Below are 17978 nucleotides of genomic sequence, written 5' to 3' on the forward strand. Positions count from 1 at the left end.
CGGTACTGTGACTACTGTCAGTAGAAACTGTAAGTAGTAGATTGAACAATGTCCAGTACTGTGACTACTGTCAGTAGAAACTGTTAGTAGCAGATTGAACAATGTCCGGTACTGTGACTACTGTCAATATTTTTGTATATATTTTTCATTAGATGTTTTACTCACAATTGTACATGTATAAATGGTCGGATATTTTTGTACACAGTGCTGTATCTAGCTTTCATTTATTGTATATACCCTACCTATGTTCTAACTTTTGGGCATTTTTTGTTCATTTTCACTTTGTTCTCTTTATTTTTCAGTTATATTCAGATCTTTGTTTTAGTCATTTTAACAGGATTTAATGTTATTAAAAATTGGGCATTATGTAAAAAGATGTATTCTAATTAAAGAGATACTTTACATACATCTTTTTATTATGTTTTCAGAATTATTATATAATCAATTAAATATTACTTATGCCTTAATAATGTTTACCACTTACTTTTCTTAATGTATTTTGACATGTGAATATGATCACTGGTGTCAAGTAAGAACAAAAATAACAAACTACAGGTATCTCATGTTGTATAGTATAAGTTCATCTGTGTGTACAGAGCTGTGCTACACGCAAACGTTTAATAACATGAATGTTTGAATTATTATCATACATTAATTTCCTTCAGTTCAGGTTTCAGTTGAAGTTTTGTAAATGATTAGAATTGTGAGTTTAGATATGTATGTTGCCTGGTCAGGAAGAATAAACAGTTATCTTGCTAAGGCAAGGGTTTAATATTTAAGGAAAACTGTCTCTTTTATAATCTATTATGACTCCAAATTAACTCAAAAATAGTGGTATAAGTAATCTTCTCTGAACCAGAAGAACCAGAATCATACATGTAGTAGGTGGTTTACATAGTAGAACATTTGAGCCGTGCCATGGGAAAACCAACATAGTGGGTTTGCGACCAGCATGGATCTAGACCAGCCTGCGCATCCGCGCAGTCTGGCCAGGATCCATGCTGGTCGCTAACAGTTTCTCCAATTCCAAAAGGCTTTAATAGCGAACAGCATGGATCCTGACCAGTCTGCACGGATGCGCAGGCTGGTCTGGATCCATGCTGGTCGCAAACCCACTATGTTGGTTTTCTCATGGCACGGCTCATTTACCTTAGCCAGATATTATCACATATTTCACATCATTTGTTATAGACTTATTCCAACTTTCATATTCACAGCACAAGTTATACTGAAAACTTTACATATTTGTAGTCAGCTAAGTCACTGAACCCTACCAGGTTGCTATGTATAGGAAGAGGGGTGAGGGAGGAGGAGGAGGTGAGGGCAGAGTTCCCATCAGTGTTTTACTGATTCACCATGGTTTATTGCAACAACAATGATCACATCACAGCAAAAAATGATTGTAAATGTAAATAAGGAAAACATGATAGTCAATGCATTTTTAGATTAGAACAGTTGGTACAATGATACAATAAGTAATTGTTTCTTCATCGATCATGTTTGTTACTACATTGTTCAGATAGATGTCACACATTTCCTACATTTTTATACTCTACTTTATTTTAAAAAGATTTCTGTTTTTTCAGTGTTTTGCCTATATGTTCTATATTCTGTCTTTATATTTCATTTGTTTCCTGGTACTTTGTTATTACATAAAGATCAAGAGAAAAAGTCATGCCACTGTTTCCTCAGTTGTCAGTTTGCTCCCAGAAAAAAGGAAAGATTTCTGTTAGCTTGTCTCCCTTGTCAGTAACAAAGATGCCAACTTGACTCAATAAAATCGATGTAATTGAGTCAGAATACAAGTTAAAAGCAATTTCTTCATTGAAATTTGAGACATTTTTGCCAACTCAGCAATTACTTTCAACTTTTGCCCTAAGAGGTTTCATCATTTATTTTCCTGTATTGTATATGTTGAGTCAATTATCTATTCATTATTCATGTTGCTCAATCTCTTTGTCTTACATTATTCATTATACATTGTGTACTTGTCTTAAATCAAATGATTGGCTATGTGAGCCGCAGTGAAATTATGTATTTCAGTAAGACTGAAGAAATTGTGACATATTTTTTGCGCATTCTGTGTTTTCATATTGACACGTTAATTAAATGAGAATAAAATTTTGTTAACATTGGGTTTGATTCTGTCTTTTTGTTAACCATACACCCTTCATTATTTGTACAGGTGTATAGAAATGAATGAAAGACGAACTACCCCTCTTGCTCTGCTACCCTCAGAAATTTCACTTACTAGTATTTTGTGGTGGGAGACATATTGATTTACTCCTGTCTGTGTGTGTGTCTGTCTGTCACATATCTTGTCCGCATTCTTAAGTTGAACATTTCTCATCCGATCTTCACCAAACTTGAACAAAGTGTGTTTGACAATAAGTCCTCGGCCAAGTTTGATAACTAGCCAAATCGGCCCAGGCACTTCGGAATTATGGCCCTTGAATTACCAAAAATACTGATGCCAGTGATACAGGTCTTGGTTCATGGTTGACTCAGATACATAATGGAAAAGAAATGCCAATCTAGATGATTAGGCAGTTGTGGGAGATATGCGCTTTTCTCAAAAGCAGCTCTAGTTTAATAAATGGTATGTTCTATTGACTATGTCATTTACGACATAATGTATAGAAAAATAGTGTTTTAAAGTTATTTATACACGAAAAAGAGGCTCTGTCCGTGGATTTGTTCACGAGGGTGTAGCCTGAGTGAATTAGTTTGGCAACATACAACCGATTTTGAGTGTTTTAATTTACGTAAAACACAATTTTCCTATACAATGTTTCCATTCTTATATGCCCTTTATCTAAAACAAGAGATAAAATATAGAAGCGCTCTTTCTTGGTCGCATCAGAAACATTGACGCCATAGTCCATTGACATGACATCATTTTAGCATAAGCGTGTTTCAACAGTAACAAGCATGTATGTCATTTAATAAATGATCAGTTCTGTTGAATATTTCATTTAATTAAGCTGATCATTCTCTACTTTGGAAATTAGTTATCTGTCAGTCAGGAAATATATTGGATTTTGTCATCTGTCGGAACTCTAGTGATATTTTATCTGTATTTGATAGAACATACCTCCTACAGGATAGAGATGTACAATCCATGGATTAGACTATCAAAAAACACATTCTCAAAGTCTAAACTGTGATACCGAGGGAAATCATGAACATGGTGCCATATTCTGGTGGTAATAGAAAGTTTACAGTATGTAACACTGAAACTACAGCAGACAGATACACTGAGAAATAGAAAATCTATCTACTTCTTGTTCAGACTACCTTCAATATTATTGACCACTGCTTTCTTACATCATTCAGGAATATGTATAAAAATTTGAATTAAAGATGTTGCGGTTCGATAGATACAAAAGTTGTATCATTTATGCTCAACCAACAGAATAAAAATGAAAGTCACTTTTATATTAGTGAGTGTAGATTATTGAAATATAACCTACTGATTTAGAAAACTGCTAATGAATTAAAAAAAAAACACATCTTTTTAGCTCACTATGCCAATTGTCACAAGAGCTATTCCACTGTTAGCATCTTGTATAGACACCTTGTTATTGATTCTCAGCAAGCTTATATCTCATTGATTACTGATCACAACTGAATGAAACTTCATAGTGCCTTCCCCATAATACCAGGTTATATAACCCTTGCTGTCAGTATATGCTAACCCCACCCCCTCATTTCTAAGAGTCCAGTTCTGGTTCTTCCCAGGAAAGAGGGTTCTGCATGTATCACTTCTATACACCAGGTACATAAAAGATCCAGGCTTTCCATTCAAAAAGAGCACGGCTGGTTAACTGGACATGGCTGTATCTAAAATATTCCTCTCTCACAGACCTTAGGACTTTCCCTCTATCTATCCCTCTGGTCACACCACTCTGTGTCTATACTGGTAGAGGTTGAAATTGATGTCCTGACTGGTTGCCTTTGTATGTAAAGCACTTTTGAACACCAGTGGTTCATAAATCTGGTATAATAGTATTTTGATGAAATTTTTCTCCTATTTATGCCCATGAAACGGGACATATTTATACAGTGTTATGGGAACACCAGCGACAGGCAGCATGTGTCTGCTCTCTAAACAGAGCAGTTCTTGTCCAAGGTTCACCAAACTAGGTTTAATATAATTGCTTATTGGCATAATAGCTTGTTGAATTGTCCTAGTGGCTCTTGAGTTATGGCCCTTGTCTGTTCTTAAACTTAAGTAGTTCTTATCCAATATTCACTAAACTTAGTCACAATGTTTATGGACCAAGTTGAATAACCATCCAGATTATCCCAGTGGCTCTTGAATTACTAAAAATTGTGAAAATTGACAGTGCTTGCTCTATGACTTTAATAGTTCTTACATCCAATGTTCACCAGACTTGGTCACAATGTTATGGGTATATTTTCTGGGCAAAGTTTGATAACCACCTGGGTCCTGCAAGGAGTTATGGCCCTTGAATTACTATTGTAAAAATGGATAATGTCCACTCTCTAACTCAAGCAGTTCTACCAGTGTTAACTGATCTTGGTCACAATGTTTATGAGTATATTATCTCAAATAAGTGTGATAACCACTTGTACACAGTAGATCTTGAGTGATGACCCTTAAATTACTTATAAATGCAAAAATTGACAGTGTCTGCTTAATAACTAGCAGTTCTTATCAAATGTTCACCAAACGTAGGATGTTATTATTAGGCATATTATCTTCTCCAAGTTTGTCAACCAACCAGATAGTCTTTGTCACTCTTGAATTATGGCCCTTGCATTGATTGAAGTTGAGAAAATTGACAACTTGTCTGCTCAATAGAGTATTTTGCTGTAATAGGTGTATTTTGTGATGGCTTGCTGCACTTGCCTTGTACTAAGCCACTTTTTTTCCTCCTCCCCATCCCCCCATCCCTCAAAATTGAGAGAGGCACTTCGATTTGCCATTGTCTATATGTCTGTCGGCCTGTCTGTCCAAATTTGTGTTGAGCATATCTCAAGAAGTATTTGACCTAAAGCCAAAGATTATAGGACTGTTATTCAGAACTTGGCCAAAACATAGTTATGGCCCTTAACTTAGTAAAAAGTATACATGTACTTAAAGAGCTAAAAGTTTGTGGTGTATGTATCTCAAATAGTATTTGACTTGTGGTCATGAAATTTATACAAATGTTATTCATCATGTGAAGTTGTGCATCTAAGGTTTTGTTTTGGATATCACTTAGTCACACCAAAGTTATTACCCTTAACTTTATCAAAAATATGCTTAATGGGTCTAAATATTTGTGTTGCACATATGAGCCGCGCCATGGGAAAACCAACATAGTGGGTATGCGACCAGCATGGATCCAGACCAGCCTGCTCATCCGCGCAGTCTGGTCAGGATCCATGCTGTTCGCTAATAGTTTCTCCAATTCCAATAGGCTTTAAAAGCGAACAGCATGGAGCCTGACCAGACTGCGCGGATGCGCAGGCTGGTCTGGATCCATGCTGGTCGCATACCCACTATGTTGGTTTTCTCATGGCACGGCTCATATCTTAAAAAGTGTTTCACCTAGTCATGAAACATAGGAATATTATTCAGCATGTGAAGTTGTGCACCTGGGCTTTTGTTTGAGACTTGCCTCAAGACTAGAGTTATGGGCTCTGGAGTTACGGCCCCTGATTGACCCCTGAAACAGCCAAAATTTGTTAACTTTTACCTTGTGACCATATTTTTTTTATGCATTTGTAAAACGCCAATGAATATATTTTACGTAAAAACAGGCGTTTAATCAAATAAAACAGTTTCAGTTTCATTTTTTTGTGAACAGGATAGAAGTGACATTTTATATTTGACTTTAACCACACTTACACACAACTTGAGTCACAATAAGATCTTGGTTCCTTTCAAAAACCGGCTTGATTCCTTCATGGGTTCTAGAGTTACTACCTCTGAAAGGGGCAAAATTTTCTATTTTGGCCCTTTCAGCCATATAGAGGTTTCATTTATACTTTGATTTGATACAAACTTGTTCAGAATGATTATCTTGATGATCGCTTGACCTGGATCGAAACTGGGTCATGTTGTTTCAAAAGCTAGGTCATCAGGTCAAATCAAAGGTAAAGCTTGATAACAACCTAGAGGCCATATTTATGACCCTATCTTGATGAAACTTGGTCAGAATGTTTATCTTGATGATTTCTAGGCCAAGTTCGAAACTGGGTCATATGGGGTCAAAAACTAAGTCACCCGGTCAAATCAAAGGAAAAGCTTGTTAACACTCTTGTTCATTTGATGTGCATGAAACTTTGTCAGAATGTTTGTGTGCATGAAATATCGAATGAATTTATATCTGGGTCGTGTAGGGTCAAAAACTAGGTCACCAGGTCAAATCAAAGAATAAGCTTGTTTACGTTCAAAAGGCCAAGTTTTTTGGTCCAATCTTAATGAAAATTGGTCAGAATATTTGTCTCCTATGAAATCACTAGGTAAAACATGTTTACAAGATAATCATGTCTAGTTTCAATAAAATTCTGTCCATAACTGTCAGCAAGCTAGCATCTCAGTATCTACACACTGCAACTGAATGAAACTTCACATGTCTTCACCATGGTAGTACCAACTGAATGACGAAGGAACCATAACTCATATTATCATTTTGATGTAATAATGCCTCTTTTCGTATTTGGCAAATTTGTTATGATATTTGGCATATAGCATTGTGTAGTGATCCTCTAACAAGTTTGTTCCGATTGTGCCTCTTGTGTAAAAATTGGCCCTGAAAATCTTAAAAATCTTCTTGTCTGAAGCTGCAAGACTCAGAGCTTAGATATTTGATATGCAGCATTGACTAACTGTTCTCTGCCAAGTTCATTCAAATCATAAATATGGGGTCACATGTTTTACATAGACATATACAAAAATATATACAAGAAAAAATTCAAAAATCTTGTCCAAATCTTCAAGGCCAAGAGCCTATATATTTGACAAGTCGTCATTGTTTTAAAGTCTTCTACAAAGTTTGTTGAAATCATGTATATTTTTTACTATGATATATTGTGCTCTTAAACTTTTCATCTACATTGTATACTGACAAAAGTTACTCTCATTAGATCATTTCAACTGCATTCAAAAAAGAAAAAGAAAACAAAGTTTATAAGGAATATTAGAAACAAATTTGCTACATTATATAAGATGTCCTGTTGCTAATTAAATGTGATTTACCACATCCATATTAAGCTTAACCCTGTGAATGTTATAGGTATGTCCTGTTCAGATCATAATGAAATTATACTTGTGAATAATGAAGTACAAACACATTTTTTTTGATTTTGTGAAATACTGTTCGCTATAATAATTAAGATTATGTAACAAGAATGCAGTGGTGCACAAGGAACTATTTTGTTTGTGTTTCGGCCTTAAATATTGATAAACTTATTGATCTTCAAGGTGAGTCATGTAGTCAACAAATAACTTCAATAAAGTAGACTAAATAGAATACTACCCAGTTCTAAAGACGACAATACATGTTTAAATATAACCTTCTTCTTAGAAAGGATACACACCTTAAATTATTACCTACTGAGAAAAATGTTATCATACATGACCTGCATTATTCTATGTTGACAATGTAGTATTTTACTGATATAATCGGTTTGAGTGATTTAATCAAGGATTATTTATGAAAGGTAATACCATTTTACACGATTTTACTCTTTCACTGTCATGGTTAGAATTCAATATCATTTGAATTTTGCTGTGGTTTCAGTCATAGTTTAATGTTTATTTGAGTAAATTTCAGGAGTTGGGTCAAGTGAGAGCAATGTACTTGAACAAAAACATTTCATTCCTTTGTTAGATTATATTGAAATTTGCATGGATTTGCTTTTCCAAATATAAATGATTAAAAGTGTTTAAAAATCAGTTTGTTATATCGATTTCGTTGTATTAAATGATCGGTTTTGGGTTTTTTTGTTTGTTTTTTTTCTCACAAAACATTAGTTGCAATTCATTACATTTAATTTTAGACATAAGAAAATCATAATGCCAGAAAATCTTCAAACAGTGGAATAAAAAATTGAGATGAAACACAAGGAGCTTTTGCATAATGAGCTGATGAGAATGTTTAAGGCTCTTCTCTGATTTAAAACATGCAGCTTTTGAAAAGTCAATATTTGAAAAATATCGTTTAATTGTGGAGTTATTGTCCTCTTAAAGGCAAAAACAGTTCATTGCTTTGTGTCTTGGTACTAAACTTAAATCAAGTCGAACAGTCCTAGCTAAAATCAAATTACACATAAAAAAATCCCCCCCCCCCCCACAAAAAAAAAATTCAGACCTACCTACCCTAATTTTTTTGAGCATTGCTACTGGAAACAAAGGATTTTTTTAGGCCTCATTTCATTCCACACTTATTTCATTTAAAACAGTTTTTGCAAAACAAAACTGTTTGTGGGTAGATTTTGACTTTTACTCTTGATTATACTCCCGGTAAAAACCGTAACTGACCAGTCTTGACTGAAATGTAATAGAAAACTGATCACATGCAGTTTTTCCCGTACACTGTAAACTGGAGTTTATACAGGCATGCTCTACTAAAATATACCGGTTACCAGATTTTAACCTAGATAAACTGAAACTGAAAGTAGGTTATTCCCAAATTGAACATTGCGAAACGTGTTGTTGTTTACAAATTATAGCTAGGTGTTTTGTGTTTAGTGTTTTGGAATAAATGTACCAGGGTATAGTATTTATATATTATGTCACGTTCTCGTAATTCTGAGCTTTTTCATTGATCAAAGCCTTTAGAAAATTTGCACTTGTAGCTATTTCCTGTTTCTAAGACCAGTCATAATCGGAAATCGATTGTTGGTTGTAACGATGTAGATGTAGATGTTATGCATGTTGTGGCAAACCATATGACTGTTAAAAATATTTATAAGAAAATAGTGTTATTCACAAAAAATAGAAATATACACAATAGAAGATCTTGGCACAAAATTTGCTTATCTAAAATCACTGGGGTAATATACAGTGCTTTAGGGTACAGCGGATTTTAGGGTATAGAGGATAGGTTGATAAATTCTATATTTAGACTTGAATTATTGTATAAATTTTCATATCATTCTTTTACTGGCATGCAAACAGACATTCTGACATACATTTTAAATATTTGCTCATTGTGTTATTTTTCATATGTCATCAAATGTAAAATAAAGCTATCCCCTATAGACTAAACCAGTGCATATGTAAAAAACGTCAGTGAATGAAAAGTATTTGATAGAAATGTAAAAACCTAAATGTTTTTGAAAAGAGAATACATTATTATTCCGATTTATAGTAAAGAAGTCTTGGAAAGTTTGTTAAGATGTGGATTTTAAACTAATAATGTAAAAAATGACCAAAGCTATCCTGTACACCCTAAATCAGCTCATATGTAAACAATGGCGTGGAGAGAAAAAACACATGAATTTCTATGAAAAGCTGACTGTTTTAAGAAGAATAGATGTTTTCTGTCTGATATACTAAGAAAGAACTATTATTGTCATTTCTTTGAACTGGAATGCAGGAAAAAATAGTAAGCTATCCCATAGTCCGCTATACCCTAAAACACTGTATAGGAATGGAAGTGGCTATTCCTACGGTCCGGTAAGAATAGCCTCACAGGCTATTCCTACAACTCTCCTGTAAGAATAGTGAAATAGTCCACAGGTGGCTATTCCTACAGCTCTAAAGACAGTTTTGTAAGTCCATCTTGTCTTGCATTGTACTGAATTAATTCAACTGGTATATTTTCGAACAAATTGTTTACTTTTCAGTATATCACATCCAGAGGAAGTGAGTTCGATTTGTTGTAGTTGCATATCAGTTTTCAGCTCTATCCAAATGATATTCAAAATAAACTTAACATAATGACATATTTATTACTCACACTATTATCATTATATTCATTGATTTGTTGCATATATCTATACATATATCTCATTTCGATGACAACAATATTACACATAGACATAAATTAGCCTTTTCCATTATTCGAAATCACGTACTTCCTGTTCTCTTGATGTGATACTGAAAAGTAAACAATTTGTTCAAAAATATACCATTTGAATTAATTCAGTACAATGCATGTCAAGATGGACATAAAAAAAATGTCTTTAGAGCCGTAGGAATAGCCTCCTGCGGGCTATTTCACTATTCTTTTGGGAGAGCCGTAGGAATAGCCTGTGAGGCTGTTCTTACGTGACCGTAGGAATAGCCACTCCTAATATATAAGCTTAATTCTTATTGGAAACTGTTTTAGTAACCACCTATATACATTATCTATTGACGGAAAAACCTTCAGCTTTCCCGTATTATTGAAAAACTTGTTTTTGTCTGTTTTTAATTTTGAAAAAGAACTTTTTCAAAAAAGGCCCTAGTTTTTGCGAGCTAGTACAAATGATCACAAGTCTCGGTAGTTGAACTTATCCGATGTATACAGTTTGTTTAATACCGTGACGTTCAATCTAACGTCGCGGTGGCTGCAAAAGTCAGAAATTAAAAAAGCAGCCACTCAGCGACAGTTAGCTAGTCTAAAGTCTCGCGGGGTTTTTTCTAGCAAATTTTGGGGAAACATAGCCAAACCCCCCAAAAATTTGGGGAATTTTGACGCGTAAATGTTTTGAATTGGGAAATATTTAGTCCCATAGGATATAGTAAAGATGTGTTTAAGCACTTTCTCATACACTTGTTTCACATTGTACAATCTCTTTTAACATACTTCCATTACAAAATTGTCCATAATTTGGTCAATGTTTGTGCAATTTTGATGAAATTTTTTTCAGAATGTAGATTGGGAATTTTTGCACTCATTTTGGGAAAAATACATACTTTTTGGCATTGGGAATATAGCCGAATAACGGCTATAAAAACGGCCGGAAAAAAACCCTGTCTCGATTCAACAGGAAAGCTACTGGCTGTTTCAGAGGGTGAGGGTCAACATGTAAAAGCATGGTTTATTTATTGACAACAATCCTTAGAATTTTTCTTCACGGGAATTTTTTAAGTTTAACTGTTGGAGTATCAAACTATAGCATAAACTTTTGAACCTTAATTATATTACTGACAAGAACTGAATTAAATACCTGATAAGGGGCTCAGAATAATGATAAAATGGTAAACAGTTGTATGTAAGATAATAGAAAAATATCTTCAATGTTATAAGCCTATAACAATTACAACAAAATTATTTTACTCAAGGCAAGTTAGTTGGGATCAATTATTCATTGACTTGTCAGTCATGTAAAAATGTTTGTTGTCTGCAACAAGTGCAAGGTTATATAACCTGTAAAAAAACTCACAACAAGCTGTGTGATTTGTGTATTGTCAGATTCATTATCATGTGAAAAGGAATTCAGAATCGTACAGATCACTCACCATAATACACTAAGAACTAATTGATATAAATATTTGATTTAGAAGGGATGTGGGTATTTCTGAACAGTTCAGCAATAATGTTAAATGTTCGGAAATACCTGCTTATATTGCCATTTTAAAACAATTTGTTTATAGAGTACTTGATTCAAACTGATTTAGCGTGTGTATAAAACTATAATTCTGAACTGTATAAGTATATAGATATTGCTGATATAGTGTATTAAAGAATAAAGATATTACCTATTGAATATGTATTTCCGAACAGTCCCATCTTGAACTCTGTATCTCCTAAACCCCTTAAAGGATTTTCATGAAATTTGGGTCAAATGATCACCTCATCAAGATGATATGCAGAAGTCATGAGTCAGCCATGGTGGCTCAAAGTCATGATCACAACTCAGGGTCAAAGGCTTTAGCCTTTGATTTTGTGTCTGCTCTGTATCTCCTGATCAGCTGATCCCCTTGAAGGATGCATATGAAACCTGGGTAAAATGATCACCTCATCAAGATGATGTGCAGAACTCATGATCACAACTTGGGATCAAACGTTTGAGCCTTCCATTTTGTGTTCTCTATCTCCTAAACCCCTCAGACTTAGGTCAAATGATCACGTCATCAAGAACTCATGATTTAGTCATGTCAGCTCAAGGACAAGGTCACAACTCAAGGTCAAAGGTTGAGCTCTGTATCACCTTAACCCCTTGAAGGATTTTCATGAAACTTGGGTCAGATGATCACCTCATCAAGACTATGTGCTGAAATCATGAGTCAGCCATATCAGTTCTAGGTCAAGGTCTCAGCTCAAGATCAAAGGTTTACCCTTCACCATCCATAACAGTGGCGGGGGATTTAGCTGTCTTTCAGACTGCCTTGTTTTATACATAGATGTGGTGGCTCTTATTGATAGAATTTCAATGGAACATGTTATGTTAGCATTCCATTGCAAGCATTTCTTGATTGTTAAAATGAATCGCAAATGGAACTTACTAGCGAATACAAAAAAGTGGTTTTGACAGTTTGACAATGTTTATTGGAGCAAATTTTCATGCTCCCGGAAGGCGTCCGTCCGAGCAACTAAAAAGATAGAGAAGCCAATCTAACTGTAAAGAGATCAAAAGAGAACAATAGCTTCAATCTGTTAATAATAGATTATAGGGCCGGGGCCCTTGAACAACAAAAGAAAATAACAAAAGAAATGGCCCCCTATATCATTTTGGTGGCTTATCTGTCTGTCCGTCACACTTTTATCCAAAGTATATCTTGAAAAGTATTACTGGCATTTGATTGAAACTTCACGTAATCATAGAAGCCATTGAGACAAAGTGCACTTTCAAAGAACCATAACTACCTTTCCTTGTTTTTGAATTGTCTGCCTTTATTATACAAAATAAGGCTTGTCCAGAGCATTACTTTAAAAGTAATAATGGCATTTCATTGAAACTTCATGTAATCATAGAGGCCATTGTCAGGAAGTGCAGTGTCAAAGAAGCATAACTCTACTTTACCCTGTTTTTGTATTATCTCCCTTTTAAAATATTATACAAAATAAGGCTTGTTCAGAGTATTACTTGAAAAATATTAATGGCATTTCATTGAAACTTCACAGAATGATAGAGGTCATTGATGGGAAGTGCAGTGTCAAAGAACCATAACTCTACTAAGTTTTTTTTAAAATTATTTTCCTTTATTATACAAATAAGGCTTGTTCAGAGTATTACTTGAAAAGTATTTATGGCATTTCATTGAAACTTCACAAAATGATAGAGGCCATTGTGGGAAAGTGCAGTGTCAAAGAACCATAACTCTTTCTTACCTAGATTTTTAATTACAGTAAAACCTGTCTTAAGCAGCCAGCCAAGGGAGTGGTGAAAAGTGGCTGCTTAATGCAGGTTATATATAGAATGAATGACTATTTTGGGAAATGAGACACTGGCTGTTTAAGACAGGTTGGCTGCTTAATAGAGGTGACTGCTTAAGCAGGTTTTATTGTATCTCCCTAAAGCACATGCATCATGGAGCATCATTTTTTCAGTCAGTATCCTTGTTGTTTGGGTAACCATTTCTAGCTGGACTATCCAAAGAATAAATATAGCTATCCTATTACAGCTTTGGCCTCAGCACACTTTTAGCATGCTCTTGTATTTGAAAATATTTCAGTCTTGCTGTAGGGGCTAGAACACTAATCTTTTATCTTGTATGACCCTGCAGGGCTGATCAAGAGCTACCAAAGATACCTATAATTTTGGCTAGGACCTTTAAACCTATGTCAGTATAATTTCAAGTCATATATTCAAAAGATAATAGGTAAGGGTAGATTTCTCGGAAGCTCAGGGCACTAAAAACACAGCCACAGAGCCACGCATTTGCATAATAGGCCCACAACAAAAAGAAGCTGTAATGGAAAAATATTTCAAGTCATTTTAGTTGAAATCAAAATTTTTAGTTTGTAAGTCAAAATTTTGAGTTAGTATTATAGAAATTTCTAGCGAATGAGCTCTAAACTGTACAAAACTGCAGTCAGAGCAAATAAAAGTAATAACAGCTGAAAAAATTTCTGTGTTATAATATCAATTTTTATAAGAAATTTTAACAGTTAATGGTACTGTCCAAATTAAAAAATGGACAAGTTAATTATAGAAATTCAGCAGGGTAATTAAGGATTAAATAAAACCAAGACAAAACAAAGAATCAGATCTAACTTTGAGTATATTCTCAATAACATGTGTGATAATTTCAGTGACAACTTTATTTTGTTTATATTCAAAATGGAATAAAAAATACCGGTAGGTAATTTTGTGCTGACTGTAAAGTTAATATTAGCTTTGAATGGTACATTAAACAATGCTATGTGGTTTAAATAGAATTTATCAATGGAAGACAAAGCAGATTGTTAAACTGTCATTAAACTTACTGACTACAATGTTATCATATAAGGTTTCAGAAAAATAAACAAGGTGTGCATTCCAGAAGATTATATTCAGCTACTGATAAATATTGCCATATGACCTTACTTATGTCAGTGTGACGCTAAAGCCAACCAAAACAAAAATTAGCTATTGTCATATTTGAAAATACAGTGATAAATTATAGCATTTTTACATCTTAATATGTGGGCAGAACACCAGTAGACAATTTTGTACATAATTATATTGATAATGAAAGCTGAAGAAAGATTTTAAGCTCATCTGCACTGAAGGTTCAGGGTGAGCAACATCTTCTTCTCTGAAACTATTTGTCAGAATTACACCAAATCTGTTTTTAACTCACCTGTCACATAGTGACAAGTTGAGCTTTTGTGATCACCCTTCGTCTGTCCATCTGTCGTCAGTCCACAATTTCTTGTTAACACGATAGACACCACATTTTGCAATTGATTTTAATCAGACTTGCACACAACTTGTATTGGCATAATATCTTAGTTCCTTTTGAAAACTGGCCAGATCTCATCATGCGTTCCAGATTTATGGTCCCCTAATGGGACAAAATTGCTATTTTTGGCTTGTGAACACAATATATAGACCACATCTTGCAATCAGTTTTAATCATACTTGCACACACTTGTAGTTTTGGCATAATATTTCGGTTCCTTTCAAAAACTGGCCAGATTCAGTCATGGGTTCCAGAGTTATGGTCCCAGAAAGGGCCAAAATTTGCTATCTTTAGCTTGTGCAAACGATAGAGACCACATTTTGCTATCAGTTTTAATCAAACTTGCACACATCTTGTATTGGCATGGTATCTCTGTTCCTTTTGAAAACTGGCCAGATTCCATCATGGGTTCTAGAATTATGGCCCCTTAAAGGGCCATAATTTGCTATTTTTGGCTTGTGAACACGACAGAGACCACAATTTGTAATTAATTTTAATCAAATTTGCACCCAACTTGTGTTGGCATAATACCTCAGTTCCTTTGAAAACTGGCCAGATCAAGAGTTACGGTCCCTTGAAGGGTCAAAATTTGCTATTTTGGCTTTTGCAGCCATGTGGAGACTTCATTATACCCCCACAAAACGAAGTCTTCTTGTCAGAAACTACAAGACCTAGGCCTTTAATATTTGGTATGTAGCATTGCCGTTAATGTGACCTACTTTCTTAATATTTTAGCATAAGTTTGACATTTGAAACATGTACCTCATATTACTCTGATGAGCCATCCAGGATCATCATGACCCTCTTGTTTTCTCAAAATGTAAGACTAAGGGTGTAACAAAATAAAAGAACATCTTTAAATTAAATAGCAGTTCAGTGTTATGACAATTATGATGTGATTATCCTGCCAGTGGAATAAAGTTACTTCCAACCTTGAGGATATCAATTTTGATTATATATAGAGCCCCAGAATGTAAATTTCACTGTCTGAGCTGGATTGATTTTCTTACCTTGAAAAGAGAATCAATTGTGATGAAAAATAGAAACTGGGTGAATAGCAAAGTGAATAATTATGTCTCCCCAAGAGACATATTGTTTTTGCCCTGTCCGTCCGTCCGTCCGTCCTTCCGTCCGTCCGTCCGTACGTCACACTTCATTTCCGAGCAATAACTGGAGAACCATTTGACCTAGAACCTTCAAACTTCATAGGGTTGTAGGGCTGCTGGAGTAGACGACCCCTATTGTTTTTGGGGTCACTCCCTCAAAGGTCAAGGTCACAGGGGCCTGAACATTGAAAACCATTTCCGATCAATAACTAGAGAACCACTTGACCCAGAATGTTGAAACTTCATAGGATGATTGGTCATGAAGAGTAGATGACCCCTATTGATTTTGGGGTCACTCCGTCAAAGGTGAAGGTCACAGGGGCCTGAACATTGAAAACCATTTCCGATCAGTAACTAGAGAACCACTTGACCCGGAATGTTGAAACTTCATAGGATGATTGGTCATGAAGAGTAGATGACCCCTATTGATTTTGGGGTCACTCTGTCAAAGGTGAAGGACACAGGGGCCTGAACATTGAAAACCATTTCCGATCAGTAACTAGAGAACCACTTGACCCGGAATGTTGAAACTTCATAGGATGATTGGTCATGAAGAGTAGATGACCCCTTTTGATTTTGGGGTCACTCCGTCAAAGGTCAAGGTCACAGGGGCCTGAACATTGAAAACCATTTCCAATCAGTAACTAGAGAACCACTTGACCCGGAATGTTGAAACTTCATAGGATGATTGGTCATGAAGAGTAGATGACCCCTATCGATTTTGGGGTCACTCCATCAAAGGTGAAGGTCACAGGGGCCTGAACATTAAAAACCATGTCCGATCAATAACTAGAGAACCACTTGACCCAGAATGTTGAAACTTCATAGGATGATTGGTCATGAAGAGTAGATGACCCCTATTGATTTTGGGGTCACTCCGTCAAAGGTCAAGGTCACAGGGGCCTGAGCATGGAAAACCATTTCCGATTAATAACTAGAGAACCACTTGACCCAGAATGTTGAAACTTCATAGGATGATTGTACATGCAAAGTAAATGACCCCTGTCGATTTTGGGGTCACTCCATTAAAGGTCAAGGTCACAGGGGCTTGAACATTGAAAACCATATCGGTCAGTAACTTGAGAACCACTTGACCCAGAATGTTGAAACTTAATAGGATGATTGGTCATGCAGAGTAGATGACCCCTATTGATTTTGGGGTCAGTCTATTAAAGGTCAAGGTCACAGTGGCCTGTTCATGTAAAATCATTTTTTGGAAATAACTTGAGAACCACTTGACCTACAATGTTGAAACTTAATAGGATGATTGGACATGCAGAGTAGATGACTCCTATTTATTTCGAGGTCACTTAATCAAAGGTCAAGGTCACAGGAGCCTGAACAGTGACTTGAGAACAACTAGGCCAAGAGTGTTGAAATTTAACGGGATGACTGGACATGCCAAGTAGATGATCCCTATTGCAGCCAACCATCAGTGTCTCTTTGACTTTCGCTCCTGACCCCTATTGACTTCTTGCCTATAGGACTTTGCATTGGGGGAGACATGCGCTTTTTTACAAAAGCATTTTCTAGTTTTCTAAATTGTTTCCACATTATCAGCTTTTTTTACCCATGGTTCCTTGCATTTTAACAATGTTGCAGAGACGCAAGAGGGAAAAATCTATGAATTATACATGCACTTATAGCATTCATGCAGCACTGACTGGATGTGCATGACTATATTCTTTAATAGGACCAACTTACAGAGCGTTCCACATTTAGCTCTGCTGACTGTCTCACATTTAGCTCCACTGACAAGAGTGTTCCACATCTAGCTCCACTGACTGAGTGTCCCAATAAAGGTTTACTGATATATCTCAACTGACGAGTGTCCCACATATAGCTCCACGGACAGAGTGTCCCACATTTAGCTCAGCTATGTTTAGTTTTATTGACTGAGTGTCCCACATTTAGCTCCACAGACTCAAGTGTCCCATATTTAGCTCCACTGACAGAGTGTCCCACATTTAGCTCCACTGACTTATTGTCCCATGTTTAGCTCCACGAATTTGAGTGTCCCGTATTTAGCTCCACTGACAGAGTGTCCCACATTTAGCTCCACTACATTTAGCTCCACTGACTGAGTGTGTCATATT

The 17978-nt window shown here is 35.5% G+C and overlaps 1 protein-coding gene across 2 annotated transcripts in view; it reads left to right on the forward strand.

Annotated features, from left to right (window-relative positions):
• Positions 1 to 7492: 7492 nt before the first annotated feature.
• LOC128555541 (uncharacterized) overlaps positions 7493 to 17978 on the forward strand; it is a 33922-nt gene continuing 23436 nt past the window's right edge. The window contains exon 1 of one of the 2 annotated variants that reach the window (XM_053538123.1): positions 7493 to 7677. The gene's annotated coding sequence lies outside the window, so the exon portion shown is untranslated. Of the gene's footprint in view, positions 7678 to 8302; positions 8731 to 17978 lie in introns of those variants that run through there. The other variant, XM_053538124.1, reaches the window with a different exon arrangement.

This window comes from Mercenaria mercenaria, chromosome 3 (genome assembly GCF_021730395.1).
Source record: "Mercenaria mercenaria strain notata chromosome 3, MADL_Memer_1, whole genome shotgun sequence".
In the NCBI taxonomy this organism is placed as follows: Eukaryota; Metazoa; Mollusca; class Bivalvia; order Venerida; family Veneridae; genus Mercenaria; species Mercenaria mercenaria.